We start from the raw sequence: 16843 nt of genomic DNA on the forward strand, positions 1-16843 counted from the left end.
CTTGCTGCCTGGTGCTGCTCCTTCTTCCCGCTCTCTAGTTCCTCTGTCCTGCACAGTGCCTGGCTCTGGCTGGCTTCTCCCTCCTTCCTCTCTGGTCATGTTCCTTGTGCTGTGTGTGACTAAAAGGAACATGACCTGGCTGGAACTGGAACGTGTAGCAGAATGGGGTATTGGGGTGGTGCTGCATGGTGGAGCCGACACGTGTAGTGGTTCAGAAAGAGCACAGGGATGGCATGCATGTTGCCCAAAAAGTCCATCCAGGCCAGCATACACAGTAAAACATAAAAAAATGTAAAACAAATATCAATGTGTTGCCGCTCCAAGTTTGTGCCTCCCCCCCTCTGCTGAGGCGCACTGAGGCGGTCCCCTTGATGGCCTTATGCAAGCTCAGGGCCTGTGTAAGACCCATGACCTCTGACGGAGACCCAACTTTCTGACACTGGGCTCTACATTGCACCACAGAATTCTTTGATAGTCTTCAGATTTCATAATGCCATGCACACAGTCAAGACATCCAGTGCCTGAAGCAGCAAAGCAACCCCAAAACATCAGTTAACTTCCACCATGTTTGACTGTAGGGACTGTATTGTTTTCTTTAAAAGCCTAATTTCTTTTTCTGAAAACAGTAGAATAATGGGCTTTACCAAAAAGCTGTAATTTTGTTTAGTCTGTCCACAGCACATTCTCCCAAAAGTATTTTGGCTTCCTCAGGTAAGTTTTGGCAAACTTCAAACAATCCTTCGTTGCAATCTTTGATCAATGTTTCTCTTTTGTCCACGCCCAGGGAGGTTAGCTACAGTGCCATGGGCTGTAAACTTCTTGACAATGTTGCACACAGTGGACACAGAAACATTAAGATCTCTGGAGATGGACTTGTAACCGTGAGATTGTCCATGCTTTTCCACAATTTTTGTTCTCAAATCCTCAGACAATTCTTTGCTGCTCTTTCTCTTCTCCATGCTCAGTGTGGCACACAGAAACAAACAACAGAAAGGTTGAGTAAATTTTAACTTGTTTCCGGTGTGATTTATATATTGTCAGCACCTGTTAATTGATACAGGTGAATTTAATTACAAATTACAAGAGCATCACTAACTTGGAATGCAATTATTTCTTACAATTTTGAGAAGGTGCCAATAATTTTGTCCAGTCCATTTTTGGAGTTTTGCGTGCAATGTGTCAGATTTGGCATTTTTTCTCCACTTTTTTGTGTCATACCAATACAAACAAAAGAAATAAACATGAGAATGCCTAAACATTTGTAATTGCAACAATTGTCTGGGCGAAATGGTGCATTATCTGAAAGAAATGCAGGCCAGGGTGCCAATATTTTTGGCCATGACTGTATATACAGATATATATATAGGAATATCAATTTAGAATACATAGAACATATTCTGCTATGTGCAGAACATTTCAATGTGAAATATTTACAGTAAATACATAGTTAAACGTTTATATATACATACAAATACATCTTTAGCAATGTATCTGTATGTATCTCAATGTTAAAGTCTTTTGGCAGCTTTTTTTTTCTAATACCCGAGAACTCATATCTTTGAGCCCTTATAACTTATATTTTTTGAGAATAATATTTATTAGACAGTGTTAATATGAGTGTAACTGTACTTTGTAATGCATTTTTGAAGTGTTTTGTGTTATTCTGAAATCATGGTAAGGATTCTAGTGTATATCGCGATTGTGCTAGAACACTCAGGATTTTGCTCAACTTGTAATATCAGCCCAATTAAAAAGGAGTGCAAAAGATTGAGAAAATCCTCACAAAATTATTTGTGCTCCACTTGTAATCTAACCTAAAATGTTTAGTTATGCTTAAATAAAACTCCAGGCCCAGATGGAATACACCCAAGGGTGTTAAGGGAACTTAGCACTGTTATAGACAAACCTTTACTCTTAATTTTTCAAGACTCATTATCCTCAGGCATGGTACCCCAGGATTGGCGTAAAGCTGATGTGGTGCCACTCTTCAAAAAGGGAAGCAGGGATGATCCAGGAAGCTATAGACCAGTTAGTCTGACATCAATAGTGGGGAAGATATTTGAAGGGATTATAAGGGATTATATTGATGAGCATATTCGTGTAAACAAGATTATGAGTTCTAATCAGCATGGCTTTAGGAGAAATAGATCATGTCAAACTAATCTAATTAGATTCTACGAGGAAGTAAGTAAAAATATAGATAAAGGGGAATCAGTGGATGTGATATACTTAGATTTTGCAAAGGCATTTGATACAGTGCCACATGAGAGATTAATGCACAAAATTAAGGGACTGGGAATAGCTGAAAATGTTAGCTCATGGATAAATAACTGGATAAAAGATAGGGAGCAACGAGTAGTAGTAAATGGATCATACTCAGATTGGACAAAGGTAATCAGTGGCGTCCCCCAGGGATCAGTACTGGGCCCTGTTCTTTTTAATATTTTTATAAATGACTTGGAGCAAGGATTAAATAGCGACATCTCTATTTTTGCAGATGATACTAAGTTAAGTAAGGTCATAAGGTCAGAGCAGGACGAACTGTCTTTTCAAAGGGATTTGCTAAAATTAGAACTATGGGCAATTGAATGGAAAATGAGATTTAATACGGAAAAATGCAAGGTTCTACATTTTGGAAGTAAAAATAAGCAGGCTACGTATTTTTTAAATGGGACAAGACTTAGCCAAACACAGGAGGAAAGGGATTTGGGAGTAGTAATAGATAACAAGCTAAAGATTGGTGCACAATGCAGGGCAGCGGCTTCAAAGGCTAATAAGATACTAGCATGTATTAAAAGAGGCATTGATTCAAGGGAGGAAAGCATAATTCTGTCATTATATAAAGCCCTGGTAAGACCTCACCTTGAGTTTGGAGTGCAGTTCTGGGGACCAATTGCTAAAAAAGATATTGCAGAACTAGAAAAAGTTCAGAGAAGGGCCACAAAGCTAATAAGGGGATTGGAGAAATTAACCTATGAGGAGAGGCTAGCCAAACTGGGTCTGTTTTCTTTAGAAAAAAGGCGCTTGAGAGGTGACATGATTACTTTATATAAATATATTCAAGGCCCATATACAGAGATGGCAGAAGCTCTGTTTATTCCAAGAAAATTGTTTCTGACAAGAGGTCATAATTTAAGGTTGGAGGAAAGGAGATTTAATCTCCTGCAACGGAAACGTTTTTTCACTGTGAGAGCAATAAAATTGTGGAACTCATTACCAAAGGAGGTAGTGAATGCCAATACCATAGATACATTTAAAAATAGTCTGGATAAGTTTCTGTATACAAACAAAATTCATGGATATGATTGCTAGTATTAAATGGGTCACATTTTAATGGGGTTATTTAAGCTTAACTGGAGCTTTTTGTAAGTATTTTAGATTTGTATAGGTTGAACTCGATGGACTTCAGTCTTTTTTTCAACCTTATCTACTATGTTACTATGTTAAAGGGATACTAAACCCAATTTTTTTTCTTTCATGATTCGGATAGACCATGCAATTTTAAGCAACTTTCTAATTTACTTCTGTTAGCAATTTTTCTTCGTTCTCTTGATATCATTATTTGAAAAAGAAGGCATCTAAGCTAAGGAGCCAGCAAATTTGTGGTTCAGAACCATGGACAACATTTGTTTATTGGTGCTGTCCAATCAGCAAGGACAACCCAGGTTGTTCACCAAAAATGGGCCGGCATCTAAACTTAAATTCTTGCTTTTCAAATAAACATACCAAGAGAATGAAGAAAATTTGATAATAGGCGTACATTAGAAAGTTGCTTAAAATTGCATGCTCTATCTGAATCACAAAAGAAAAAATTTGGGTACAGTGTCCCTTTAAAGGGACAGTAAAAGACTTGAGATTTTAATATAACATGTTTAGTAATGGATAATAAAACAACTTTTCAATATACTTTATTTATTTGACCCCGTTTTCATGTAACTAAGCTCTGAAAATTTAGTTTTTTTCTAATTCTCACAGCTGGAAATACACCCTGCTGATGACTTAAGGCTAACCCTGCTACATATATATTGAATTGGCTTTATAAGTAATTGCACTTTTTAACAAGTTAATTACTGTGGCTAGCCTTGTCAGCTGGAGACTCAAGCCCAGATTGGCTCCACCAAATATGACAAATGGTGGGTGGAGTTTGTCTTTTGAAAAAAAAAAAAAGGAATTGCAATAAAATGGATATTATTTTGTTTTAAAAAATATTAAGACTTGGCTCATAAATTATTATTTAGCAAGACAACAGAAATGTCTTGTAATTACACGTTTTTACTGTCACTTTAAATTAAAAACTTGCAGATTTATTGTATATTTTACTTGATTTTATTATAATTTAAAATTGTAGTCTGTAGTGCAGAATCCTGACACTCTTACTTTTTGCACAGTGATTGGTTGATATATGCAGGAGCTTGTATGTATGTGTACTTAACACAGCACCGGAATTGAGATCCACACCATTCAAGAAACTTATTAATGGGTGTGTCCTGGGCCATAATCAATACAAAAATTATTCTGCAGGTATCTTTTGCAGTGCAGTGAATGATATCTGCATATACAAAAATATGGCTGCATTGTCCCTTTAAGAGAAACTGAATTTGGAAGAGAGCTAATTTTTTAAAAAGGGTAACATTACCATATGCTGTTTAGAAGTGACAGAGGCCGGTGGTCTTAATAGGTTGTCAGAAGAAAACAACTTTTCCTTGTAAAGCGGTTGTTTTTTCAGGTGATACTTCTCCAGATCTTCACACTGTCCATTTAAAACCTCTGTATGTACAGAATGGTTGTGTTATAAATGCCATAATCATTTAAAGCAATTAGAAATGTTTTTTTTTTCATACCAGTAAGATGAGGGTCTGGACAGGACAATAAAACATTTATCCCTTTGTATGAATATTCATGTTTGTGGCCTGAAACGAAAAACATGGAAAATATGAACATATAAGTACTGGGAAAGGTGACAGTTGTCTCTGGGCAAGAAGTAGAACAATTGTTGCAGATGCATTTGACACAGAATGAAACAAAATGAAGGGTTACTACGTCACACTGACAGAGGTACACGAGCACAACAAAGATATAGGGACACAACCACACGTGACAGGCTAGCGATTTGGCTTATTTAACACCATAATATACCTGTTTCCATCCAGTTAATCTTGCAGATGTAGTATGTCTCACCGTGCTCCAGCATTGGGACTATATTCTCATCGGGATTACTGATTAGAAAAAGGAACAATAGCTTTCCACTCTTATCGCAGATATCAATGGTGTCTGTGGGAAAAGATAATTTAACAAAGTCACTGAATGCTGCCAATCCTATTGCTCATCTGTCTTTATTTAAAAGCTGTGTCCGTTAACCGCAAGCCCCTATGTCATTGTTTATGATCAGACCAGAAGATTTGCAGTGGATATGACTTGTGAAAGTAGCATGATTTGTGTTATGGTTGCAGTGTTACTTATGTTCTGTAGTTCAAAACCTAATTCTTGCCCTGTAAACATTTGTTTCCTAAATGTTTACTGCAGCAAGCTAGAAAACTTTTGACCAGAAATGTTAGTGCTACCTATACCCAGAAGCCTTCCTCTGATTGTTTAAAGGTAAGGTAGAGTTAAGCAAACTCCTTTACTCCGTCTTAAACTTAATTGAAAATTAGCATAAGTTTAATTCATCGTTTTCTTTTAAATATTGAGAAATAACTTCATTTTTTACCGTTTAATTATCCGCCGTTCGGATTGTTTTCTCCACCCGACATTTTATGCAACTTGATTGACATGCTACCTCTATATCAGCATCCAATCATCGTTTTCCCCACGGGGTGGTCAGCCCTACCATTGAAATGTCACTACATTACTATGTGCATGCGTTGAACGTGAATAATCCTATTTCCTGAGGGTGCTCGTTCATGAGACGTGCATGCTCTGTTTGACTCTGATATCGCTGGCAGTATAGTATTCAATGAAGAATGTACTTCATTGAATACTATGGCCTCTATGTATGAAGCTGTCTACTTAGCTGCATTCGCCGCCGCAATACGCTCGCCTAAGCTCGCCTACCATCGCCGCCGCGGACCTGAATACGTTCGCCAAAGTTATCAAAAAAGCTGTCAAGAAGCCGCACACCAAGTACGGGGTGATGAGCAGCGGACTGTTGTTAACTGACAGTCATCGATCTCGCTGCTCATCGGCTTCTTCGCAGCTTTTTTGATAGCCTGTCAATAATTACCCACACTAAACTACACTGTTTTACCCCCTAAACCGCCGCCCCCGGAGCCCCCCGCACCTAAATAAAGTTATTACCCCTAAACCGCCACTCCTGGACCCCGCCTCAACTATAATAAATGTATTAACCCCTAAACCGCTGCTCCCGCACCCCGCCGCCACCTACATTATACCTATTAACCCCTATCCTGCCCCCCACTACACCGCCGCCACCTATATTCAAGTTATTAACCCCTATCCTGCGGATCCTGGACCCCGCTGCAAATAAATGAAATGTTTAACCCCTAAACCGCCGCTCCCGGACCCCGCCGCCACCTATATTAAACTTATTAACCCCTAACACCCCCCTAACTTTAATATTATTTTAATAAATCTAAATAAAACTTACTATTATTAACTAAATTATTCCTATTTAAAAATAAATACTTACCTATAAAATAAACCCTAATATAGCTACAATATAACTAATAATTATATTGTAGCTATTTTAGGATTAATTTTTATTTTACTGGCAACTTTGTATTTATTTTAACTAGGTACAATAGTTATTAAATAGTTATTAACTATTTAATAGCTACCTAGTAAAAATACTTACAAAATTACATGTAAAATAAATCCTAACCTAAATTACAATTAAACCTAACACTACACTATCATTAAATTAATTAAATAAAATAACTGCAATTACCTAAAATTAAATAAAATAAACTATTCTATAGTACAAAAAAAACAAACACTAAATTACAGAAAATAAAAAAAGAATTACAAGAAGTTTAAACTAATTACACCTAATCTAAGCCCCCTAATAAAATAATAAAGCCCCCAAAATAAAAAAAATGCCCTACCCTATTCTAAATTACCAAGTAACCAGCTCTTTTACCAATCCTATCAGCCAATCGGAATTCGAGGGACGCCATCTTGGATGACGTCCCTTAAAGGAACCGTCATTCGTCGTTAGTCCGTCGTGGAAGGTGGATGTTCCGCGTCGGCGGTCTGAAGATGGAGCCGGAAGAAAGAAGATAGAAGATGCCACTTGGAGGAAGACATCGCCCGGATGGAGGACCTCTTCTTTGCCGCTTGGATCAAGACTTCGCCCGGATGGAGGACCTCTTCTTTGCCGCTTGGATCAAGACTTCACCCGGATGGAGGACCACATCGCTCGGATTGGATGAAGAATTCGGCTCGGCTGGGTGAAAACGACTCAAGGTAGGGAGATATTCAGGGGGTTAGTGTTAGGTTTTTTTAAGGGGGGTTTGGGTGGGTTAGAGTAGGGGTATGTGGGTGGTGGGTTTTAATCTTGGGGGGGGTTGTATTTTTTTTTACAGGTAAAAGAGCTGATTACTTTGGGGCAATGCCCCGCAAAAAGCCCTTTTAAGGGCTGGTAAAAGAGCTGGTTACTTTGTAATTTAGAATAGGGTAGGGCATTTTTTTTATTTTGGGGGGCTTTATTATTTTATTAGGGGGCTTAGATTAGGTATAATTAGTTTAAACTTCTTGTAATTCTTTTTTATTTTCTGTAATTTAGTGTGTTTTTTTTGTACTATAGTTTAGTTTCTTTAATTTAATTTAATGTTAGGTAATTGTAGTTAATTTATTTAATTAATTTAATGATAGTGTAGTGTTAGGTTTAATTGTAACTTAGGTTAGGATTTATTTTACAGGTAATGTTGTACTTATTTTAGCTATGTAGTTATTAAATAGTTAATAACTATTTAATAACTATTGTACCTAGTTAAAATAAATACAAAGTTGCCTGTAAAATAAAAATAAATCCTAAAATAGCTACAATGTAATTATTAGTTATATTGTAGCTATCTTAGGGTTTATTTTACAGGTAAGTATTTAGTTTTAAATAGGAATAATTTAGTTAATACGAGTAATATTATTTAGATTTATTAAAATAATATTTAAGTTGGGGGGGGTTAGGGTTAGTGTTAGACTTAGGTTTAGGGGTTAATAATTTTAATATAGGTGGCAGCAGTATAGGGGGGCAGGATAGGGTTTAATAATTTTAATATAGGTGGCGGCGGGGTCCAGGAGCGGCGGTTTAGGGGTTAAACAATTTATTTAGTTGCGGCGGGGTCCGGGAGTGGCGATTTAGGGGTTAACATGTTTAATATAGTTAATATAGGGGTTAATAAGTTTATGTAGGTGGCGGCGGGGTCAGGGAGTGGCGATTTAGGGGTTAACATGTTTAATATAGTTGCGGCGGGGGGTCCAGGAGCGGCGGTTTAGGGGGTAATAAATTTATATCGTTGCGGCGGTGTAGGGGGGACAGATTAGGGGTGTTTAGACTCGGGGTACATGTTAGGGTGTTAGGTGCAGACATCTCCCATAGGAATCAATGGGATATCGGGCAGCAGCGAACATGAGCTTTCGCTATGGTCAGACTCCCATTGATTCCTATGGGATCCGCCGCCTCCAGGGCGGCGGATTGAAATCCAGGTACGCTTGCCCGGAATAGTGGCGAGCGTACCTGGTAGTAGTTTGATAACTACCAAAAGTAGTCAGATTGTGCCAAACTTGCGTTCGGAACATCTGTAGTGACGTAAGAATCAATCTGTGTCGGACTGAGTCCGGCGGATCAAAGCTTACGTCACTAGATTCTACTTTTGCCGGGCAGTAGGGGTTGATAACTAAGGTGAATCAGCCTCGCCACAAATATGCTGCGGAATTCCAGCATATTTGCGGTTGACGGCTTGATAACTAGAGGCCTATGTATCGAGTCACGCATGCGCAGAACAAAATTTTATGTGAATGCGCTTTTAGCCGACGCAGAGAGCGGGTGGGACCGCTCTCTGCGTGGAAACAATGAAACACGGAAGTAGCTGCTGGGAGGAGTCAGGTAGGAAACGGCAATCACATTTATAATTATATATTATATATTAATATTACAGAAATAGTTAAAAAAAGTTAGCGACTGCTTAATAATAGTTATGAAGAAGGTTTGAGGGTAATCACAACCCAAAAAATGTACCTTTACTTTAATTTAATAAAAACAGTAAGTGCTTTAGTCTGGTTAAAGACATTGAAATCTAGTTTCAAAAAACAATATCTTATAGGTATAAAAAGAGAAGATAATTATAAAAGACTAATAATAAAATAATTACATAAAACTATAAATGCAGATTTCTTTCAAAAAAGGAAACCAGTTTATGAATTAAAGCGACAGCGCATGAATAGTTAAGAAATGTTTTACTTAAAGTGAATGTCAACTTTCACAAATGAAAGCCCTGTTTTTAAAAATACTATTAAAAACAGGGGCACTGTCATTCATGAAAGTTTACATTAAAGCCGTTCTTTTAAAATACTTAAAAACCAAGGGAATAACCCAATAGGGGGCGCTACTAGGAACAATATATAGTCAGTATAAGGGCCCACGTAACCCTATGTGGATGTTACAGAAATAAAATCAAGAGGTGCTAACATCAAGAGGTGCTAACAAAACATAACATATCATATATGCAATAAGGTGTATGTATGCACAATGTGATATAACCCAGTCCTAGATCAGGATATAAAACATATACACAGAGTCCAAGAAGACCCGAAATGGTACAAGTGTCCGTCTTCTATGAAACTGGAGGCAGCACTCAATCTTCACCATACAAAGGTAAGTAATCTAAAATCAAAACACAAGGAAAGAGGCGCCATATGTGTGAATCTGAAACAGCCGACAACAGGTATAATACATGTGCAGGGTACTCACAATGTGAAAAGGCACTCCAGTGTGCCTATAGGGGCAGGCTGGTATTCACAGCAAACCAGCTAGCTGAACCGGCAAATCAGGACACCCAAGGTGGAGGGCTCTATCTCTCAGCAGACTGTAGACACTGGGTCCAACGATATGGGAACAGGAGCTAGGTGCAAACAAAGGCCCACCACTGTGTGAATCTGTATGGGTACACCGATAAATAAGCAATCCGTGCAGGGTACTCACATTCTGTGGCGGCACTCAGTTGTGCCAATAGAGGCAGGCTGGCTTTCTCAGCAACCCAGCTGGCTGTATAGAATCAAATTTAAAGATTGGATATCAGAGCGCCAAACAACGTAGGCAGGGTCAGTCAACCGGTTTCGGTCTCCACTGACCTTTCTTGGAGACCGAAACCGGTTGACTGACCCTGCCTACGTTGTTTGGCACTCTGATATCCAATCTTTAAATTTGATTCTATACAGCCAGCTGGGTTGCTGAGAAAGCCAGCCTGCCTCTATTGGCACAACTGAGTGCCGCCACAGAATGTGAGTACCCTGCACGGATTGCTTATTTATCGGTGTACCCATACAGATTCACACAGTGGTGGGCCTTTGTTTGCACCTAGCTCCTGTTCCCATATCGTTGGACCCAGTGTCTACAGTCTGCTGAGAGATAGAGCCCTCCACCTTGGGTGTCCTGATTTGCCGGTTCAGCTAGCTGGTTTGCTGTGAATACCAGCCTGCCCCTATAGGCACACTGGAGTGCCTTTTCACATTGTGAGTACCCTGCACATGTATTATACCTGTTGTCGGCTGTTTCAGATTCACACATACGGCGCCTCTTTCCTTGTGTTTTGCTTTTAAAATACTTACCTTTTTTTCCTAGCAAGCATGGAACACCAGAGCAGGGATTCTCCCGCATCCATGTCGTCTCTTCTTACTTCAGAAATGACGAATCCAGCTTCCTCCAATAACGGCTTCCCCCCCAGAATAAACATTGCCTGAGGCCACGCAGTGATTGGAGGAAGCCGGATTTGTAATTTTCGGAAGTAAGAAGAGACGTCCTTTTTTAAAAGAACAGCTTCATTGTAAACTTTCATGAATGAAAGTGCCACAGTTTTTAATAGTATTTTTAAAACAGGGCTTTCATTCGTTAAAGTTGACATTAAAGGGACACTGAACCCAAATTTTTTCTTTCGGGATTCAGATAGAGCATGAAATTTTAAGTAACTTTCTAACTTACTCCTATTATTAAATTTTCTTTATTCTCTTGGTATCTTTATTTGAAATGCAAGAATGTAAGTTTAGATGCTGACCCATATTTGGTAAACAACCTGGGTTGTCCTTGCTGATTCGTGGATACATTCATCCACCAATAAAAAAGTGCTGCCCAGAGTCTGAACCAAGACAAAAGCTTAGATGCCTTCTTTTTCAAATAAAGATAGCAAGAGAATGAAGAAAAATTGATAATAGGAGAAAATTAAAAAGTTGCTTAAAATTTCATGCTCTATCTGAATCATGAAAGAAAAAAATTGGGTTCAGTGTCCCTTTAACTTTAAATATAAAACCATAAAACAGTATTCAAATGCAATAAAAAGTTACACTTGCATTAAAAAAACATAAGGGATGATGTAAGAGAGATCTATCTGGGCAAACAATAATCATGACTAGTTACTGATTGGCCAGACAGATGATTGTTAGGTAGGGTGACCATATTGCCGCTTTAAAAAGGGATACATGAAAAATACATATGTCAGGGTTTTTATGCAAAACATTTCTTTAAACAAACCTGAAAACAGCCCTGACATATGTATTTTTTAGATGTGTCCCTTTTTAAAGCGGCAATATGGTCACCCTACTGTTAGGAGACTTCATCTTCTGATTGTTTAATGTTGCTCTCACTGTTTAATATAGCTCTTTATCATTGCTGTGACCTGGCACATTGTTTTGTGTACCCACTGTGTTACACCTGCCCTGCTACCCTGTTAGTACAGGTATATGTCCCTCCTTTATTACCTGTGGCTAAGAGTTCCATCCTGTTACGCAGATATTGTAAAAATAGATTCACAGCACAGTTGGCATTGACCAAGAACTGTTGGTTTTCTGAAATGAGATGAGTTACAGATAAAGTTTGTGAGAATACACTATTCCCAACATATTAACCCAATGGGTAATTTCTCACCACCATATTTAATGTTGATGAACATTTCCTGCAAGTGTCAATAACAGCTGTTTCTAAAACAGTTATCATTTGAGGCAGACAACTGTGACATCAGCATAATCACATTCCACTGTAGTTTCCATATATATAAATAGCACTGTTCTCATATATGAAAGCAGTAGAACATTACTTATTTTAGTTAAACATACATATTGACGATTTACTTCCAGATTTGCTAATTGCACAAACGGTTTTTTCTTAGTAAATATTGATAATGGTCATCATTAGATTATCTAAGAAGTCTTATAAGTACTGTGAGGTCCCTCAAATTATTTTAGAAAGCCACGTTTTATACTTGAGAGCTATAAAAAAAAAAATATATATATATAGCTTAAAGGGTCCAGAAACCCCCCAATTTTATTTCTTGATTTGGATATAACATACATATAATTTTTTTTTTTTTTAATTTATTTATAACCAACCATGAGTACAGAATCCATAGTAAAAAGAACAGAAAAAAGAAAAATATTTTTAGTATCGTACATATTACATCAAGGTAAAAAAAAAAAGAAAAAAAAAGAAAAAGAAAATAGCAAGCATACATAGGATATATAAACCAGATCATATGCACAGTTAGTTGATCTGGAACACAAATATTTACCATTTACTACTCATTGTTGGAATTTTATATTTTATATAAGAAAAAGAAAGAAAAGAAGAAGAAAAAAAAAAGAAGGGGAGTATTCCAAATCTCTCTGCCTCCCACCACGTTTACCAAATACCGAGCAGAACTATCTCTGAGTTCTTAAATGGGAAAATCAAATAATCAATTTCTCTCTCAGGGAATATCTTAATAAGAGCTGCCCACTTATCAAAAAAAATCCTTACATCAGATTCATTGTCTATGTTTGTATTTCTTTGTTCCAACACACATTGTTTCTTTAACCTCTTAAGGACATATGACGGAATTTTTCCGTCATAAAACAATTGAGCAAACTGAAAGCTGTGTCCTTAAAGGGTTAAATGGTTCCTAATTTCAGGGATAGTTGGTAACAATCTCAATTTCCATTTCTTGCAGATCAAGTATCTGGTGGCTAAGATGGACAAGTTTACTAATTTCTCATTGGGCTGATGTCCATCCTCAGCTTTTAAACATAGTATAATTTGATACAATGAGAGAGCTAATGATTCAATTTTTAGTTTGTTCTTAAGCCAGTATTCTAGCTTACTCCACAGATTTCTTATCCTAGGACATTGCCAAAACATATGAATCAGATCTGCAGCAGGGTAGGAACATTTAGGGCATTTGTTAAATTCCTGATTTCGAACTCTGAGACCTCTTTCCGGGGTGAAGTATGCCCTGTGCAGAAGTTTTAAATGTGCATCACACCAAGTGGTAGAGAGGGTAGTCCTTGCTACTTTGCTCACTGATAATTGAAGAGTTTTCAGCTCAATATTATTATGTGGAATTAGGGCATTCCAAGCCAAAGACAGTCTCTCCATGTTAGGAGTGCCTTTGTTAATGCCCAAAGTATAATAGCAGGGGGTGATGGACATGGAGGCATTTTTGGTTATTGTTAGCAAGTTTTCCAGTTTGCCTAGGGTCCAGTCCCAGCCAGCCTTTTTGATAAGATCAAGGACATAATGCCTTATCTGCAGATAAGCAAAGAAATCTTTATTTAACAAATTGAATTCGTTCTTCAGCTCCTCAAAGGACTTAACACATTTTCTATCTTGGTCAATTAAGTATATAGCCCTATCTAAGCCATTATTGTGCCACCTATTGAAGACCAACGAATCTAAGCCTGCTTGGAAATTAGGATTTCCTATCAAAAGAAGATATTTTGAAGCTGTACTATTTATTGAGAGAGATTTAGTTAACTTATACCATGCTTTAAGAGGGTTCATTATGGTTTTAAGTTCTTTAATGCCTGTTGGCAGGTCTTTTGGCTCAGAGTGTGCCATAGCTGTTGGTAAGAACGATTCACATATACTTAATTTGAGTTCATTATTTAAAACATAGTTCTTGGAAAAAATCCAATCCGCTACTATGCGGGCTAGGAAACATAAATTATAAGATCTCAAGTTTGGTAATGCTAGGCCTCCCAGCTCTCTTGGCACAGCCAATTTAAAGAAGGATATCTTAGATCTTTTCCCCTGCCAGATAAATTGTCTAATTGAGGAGTTCATTGACCGAACATCTTTTTCTAGTAAGATTACTGGGACATTCTGGAGGACATAAAGCAGCTTTGGGAGGAGGACCATCTTGAATAGTGCTGACCGGCCAGAAATTGACAATGGTAAATTATGCCAGGTTTTGAGTCTTTCTTTTATGTAAGCGAGCATTGGAGTTATATTCACTTTATATAAATCTCCCAAATTAATTGGGATATGAATCCCTAAATATTTGAAGGATTCTGTTACCACTCTGAAAGGGAAATCTGATTTATGCCTGGTGCTTTTCCTAAGCCAAAACAACTCAGATTTTGATGCATTTACTTTGTACCCTGAGAAGGCGCCAAAGTGATCGGTAATTCGCAAGAGTTTTGGTATATTCAGATCAGTATTGGACAGATAAACGAGTAGATCATCTGCATATAATCCGATTTTTATTTCATGTTTTTGGACTTTTATGCCATCCAGAAATTTCCTTATCATAATTGCCAAAGGTTCTATGGCTACGTCAAAGAGAAGCGGGGAGAGAGGACAGCCCTGGTGCGTGCCCCTGTTCAATGCAATTGAGGGAGAGACATCGTTATTGATTATCAGGCTTGTATAAGATTGATTATAAACGTTCTCTACAAATTTGGGGAGATTACCCTTAATCCCAAATTTTGTTAGAGAGGTTGTTATATGTTTATGAGTTACTGAGTCAAAAGCCTTTTCTGCGTCGATTGACAAGATGGCTAAATCCGGGAGGTCCTCTCCCCCCGCCACTCCTATAGGAAGTTTCTGGATAAATTCCATTGTAATAAGTAATTCCCTAATTTTTGCTGTAGAGTTACGATTATTAAGGAAGCCGGCTTGGTCCGGGTGGATTATTTTTGATAGGATAGTCTGAAGTCTGGTTGCTAGAATTGAGGAAAAGATTTTGTAGTCCGAATTTAATAAAGCAATTGGTCTATAAGACTCTTTGCACGTAGGGTCTTTCCCCTCTTTTAAGATCAAGGTAGTAAATGAGGAGGAGAAAGAGGGCGTGACCTGCTTATCGTTAATAAAAATATCATTGTACAAGTTACCCAGGTAAGGGACTATCTCTGTTGATAAAACTTTGTAAAACTCGTTGGGTAAGCCATCCGGCCCAGCAGCTTTGTTAAGGGGGAGTTTAGTAATCATTTTTTAAATTTCTTCCCTTGTAATGGGAGAGTTAAGACTATCAGTTGCTTTGGGGGTTGCTATAGGGTATGTAATTTTATTCCAGAATTCAGTAGCTTTTTCTGTATGGTAGGCTTTGCTTGTGTACAATATTGAAAAAATAAATTTGAGATTTCTTCAGGCTTTAATAGCTGTTTCCCATTGTGCTGGATTTTGTCTATAATAGGTTTTTTATTCTCAGTTTTAATCAGTTTCGCTAACATTTTACCTGATTTGTTACCAAATCTATACATTTTTGCTTGCAATCTAAGCTCTTTATGAGCTTTTTGAGTTATGAAAAAAAGTGTCTCTTGCGGTTTTAGCACGAACATATCTTGCCCAGTTTAAGGGGGTTCTATCAAGTAAGAAAAGATTATAAGAGTTGATCAATGAATTGCATACTTCCTTCTCTCTTGCCTTCCTTTTCTTATTTTGTATAGCGATATATGCAGTAATTTCGCCTCTGAGAACTGCTTTGGCAGTTTCCCAGAAGATATCCGGGCGCCCTATGTAGTTGCTGTTAAAATGAACGTATTCCGCTTTTCTGCAGCGGCCGCATACCGAGAACATGCCTCTCGCTAAGGATCTCTTGCATCCCTCACCTGAGGAGGAAAAGAGAAAGCACAAAAAGAAGCGACTGGTACAGAGTCCAAACTCATAGTTCATGAATGTAAAGTGCCGAGGATGCTACTAAATCACCACAGTTTTTAGCCATGCTCAGACTGTGGTCCTATGCGTTGGCTGCTCCACTGTTCTCTGCCAGCCCACAGGTGGCAAGGCACGACTACCAGAGGGATGCTCCTTCCGGAGGAAGCAGCATTAATCTTCCAGGGTTATGAGATGGCTGGGAGTGAGCGTGTTGGCATCTGTGCAAATTGAAGGACATGGCACAGGGATACAGCTCTGTCTGCATCCTGGACCCTGTAGCCTTACCCCCGTCGGTCAATAAATTTTGGATACAAATTCTTTCATCTCTCACTAATTATTTCAAGGAAATGTTGATCTTTTCTTGGTCCTGGATAGAATCCAGTTTCCTTTCGGTGGAGATCCCTTTACAAAGTGGGAATATGTCTGAGTGTCATCAAACTTTGTGATACAATGTCTCACTGTTTAAATTAAACATCTATTAAAATTGCAAAAAAAAAAAAAATGAACGTATTCCTTAAATTTGTTCCTGAGTCATTCTTTGAATTTTAAGTCAGCAGCAAGATAATAAGGGAAGAAGAATCGTAATGTCTTAGGTTTTAGTTAACAAAAATAAAGCTCAAGGAAAATAGGCCCGTGGTCGGACAAAAATATCGGCATTATCCCTGCTTTTACCTTTGTAGTGCTTAACCGTTCGTCAGTTAAAAATAAATCAATCTTAGATAACGTTTTGTGAGCTTTGGAGAGACAGGTAAAGTCCTGAGTATCAGGATT

At 37.9% G+C, this 16843-nt stretch overlaps 1 pseudogene; it reads left to right on the forward strand.

Annotated features, from left to right (window-relative positions):
• Positions 1 to 15964: 15964 nt before the first annotated feature.
• Positions 15965 to 16574, forward strand: LOC128639139 (40S ribosomal protein S27-like; annotated as a pseudogene).
• The last annotated feature ends 269 nt before the right edge of the window (positions 16575 to 16843 follow it).

The sequence above is a fragment of the Bombina bombina genome, chromosome 1, assembly GCF_027579735.1.
Source record: "Bombina bombina isolate aBomBom1 chromosome 1, aBomBom1.pri, whole genome shotgun sequence".
Taxonomy (NCBI): domain Eukaryota; kingdom Metazoa; phylum Chordata; class Amphibia; order Anura; family Bombinatoridae; genus Bombina; species Bombina bombina.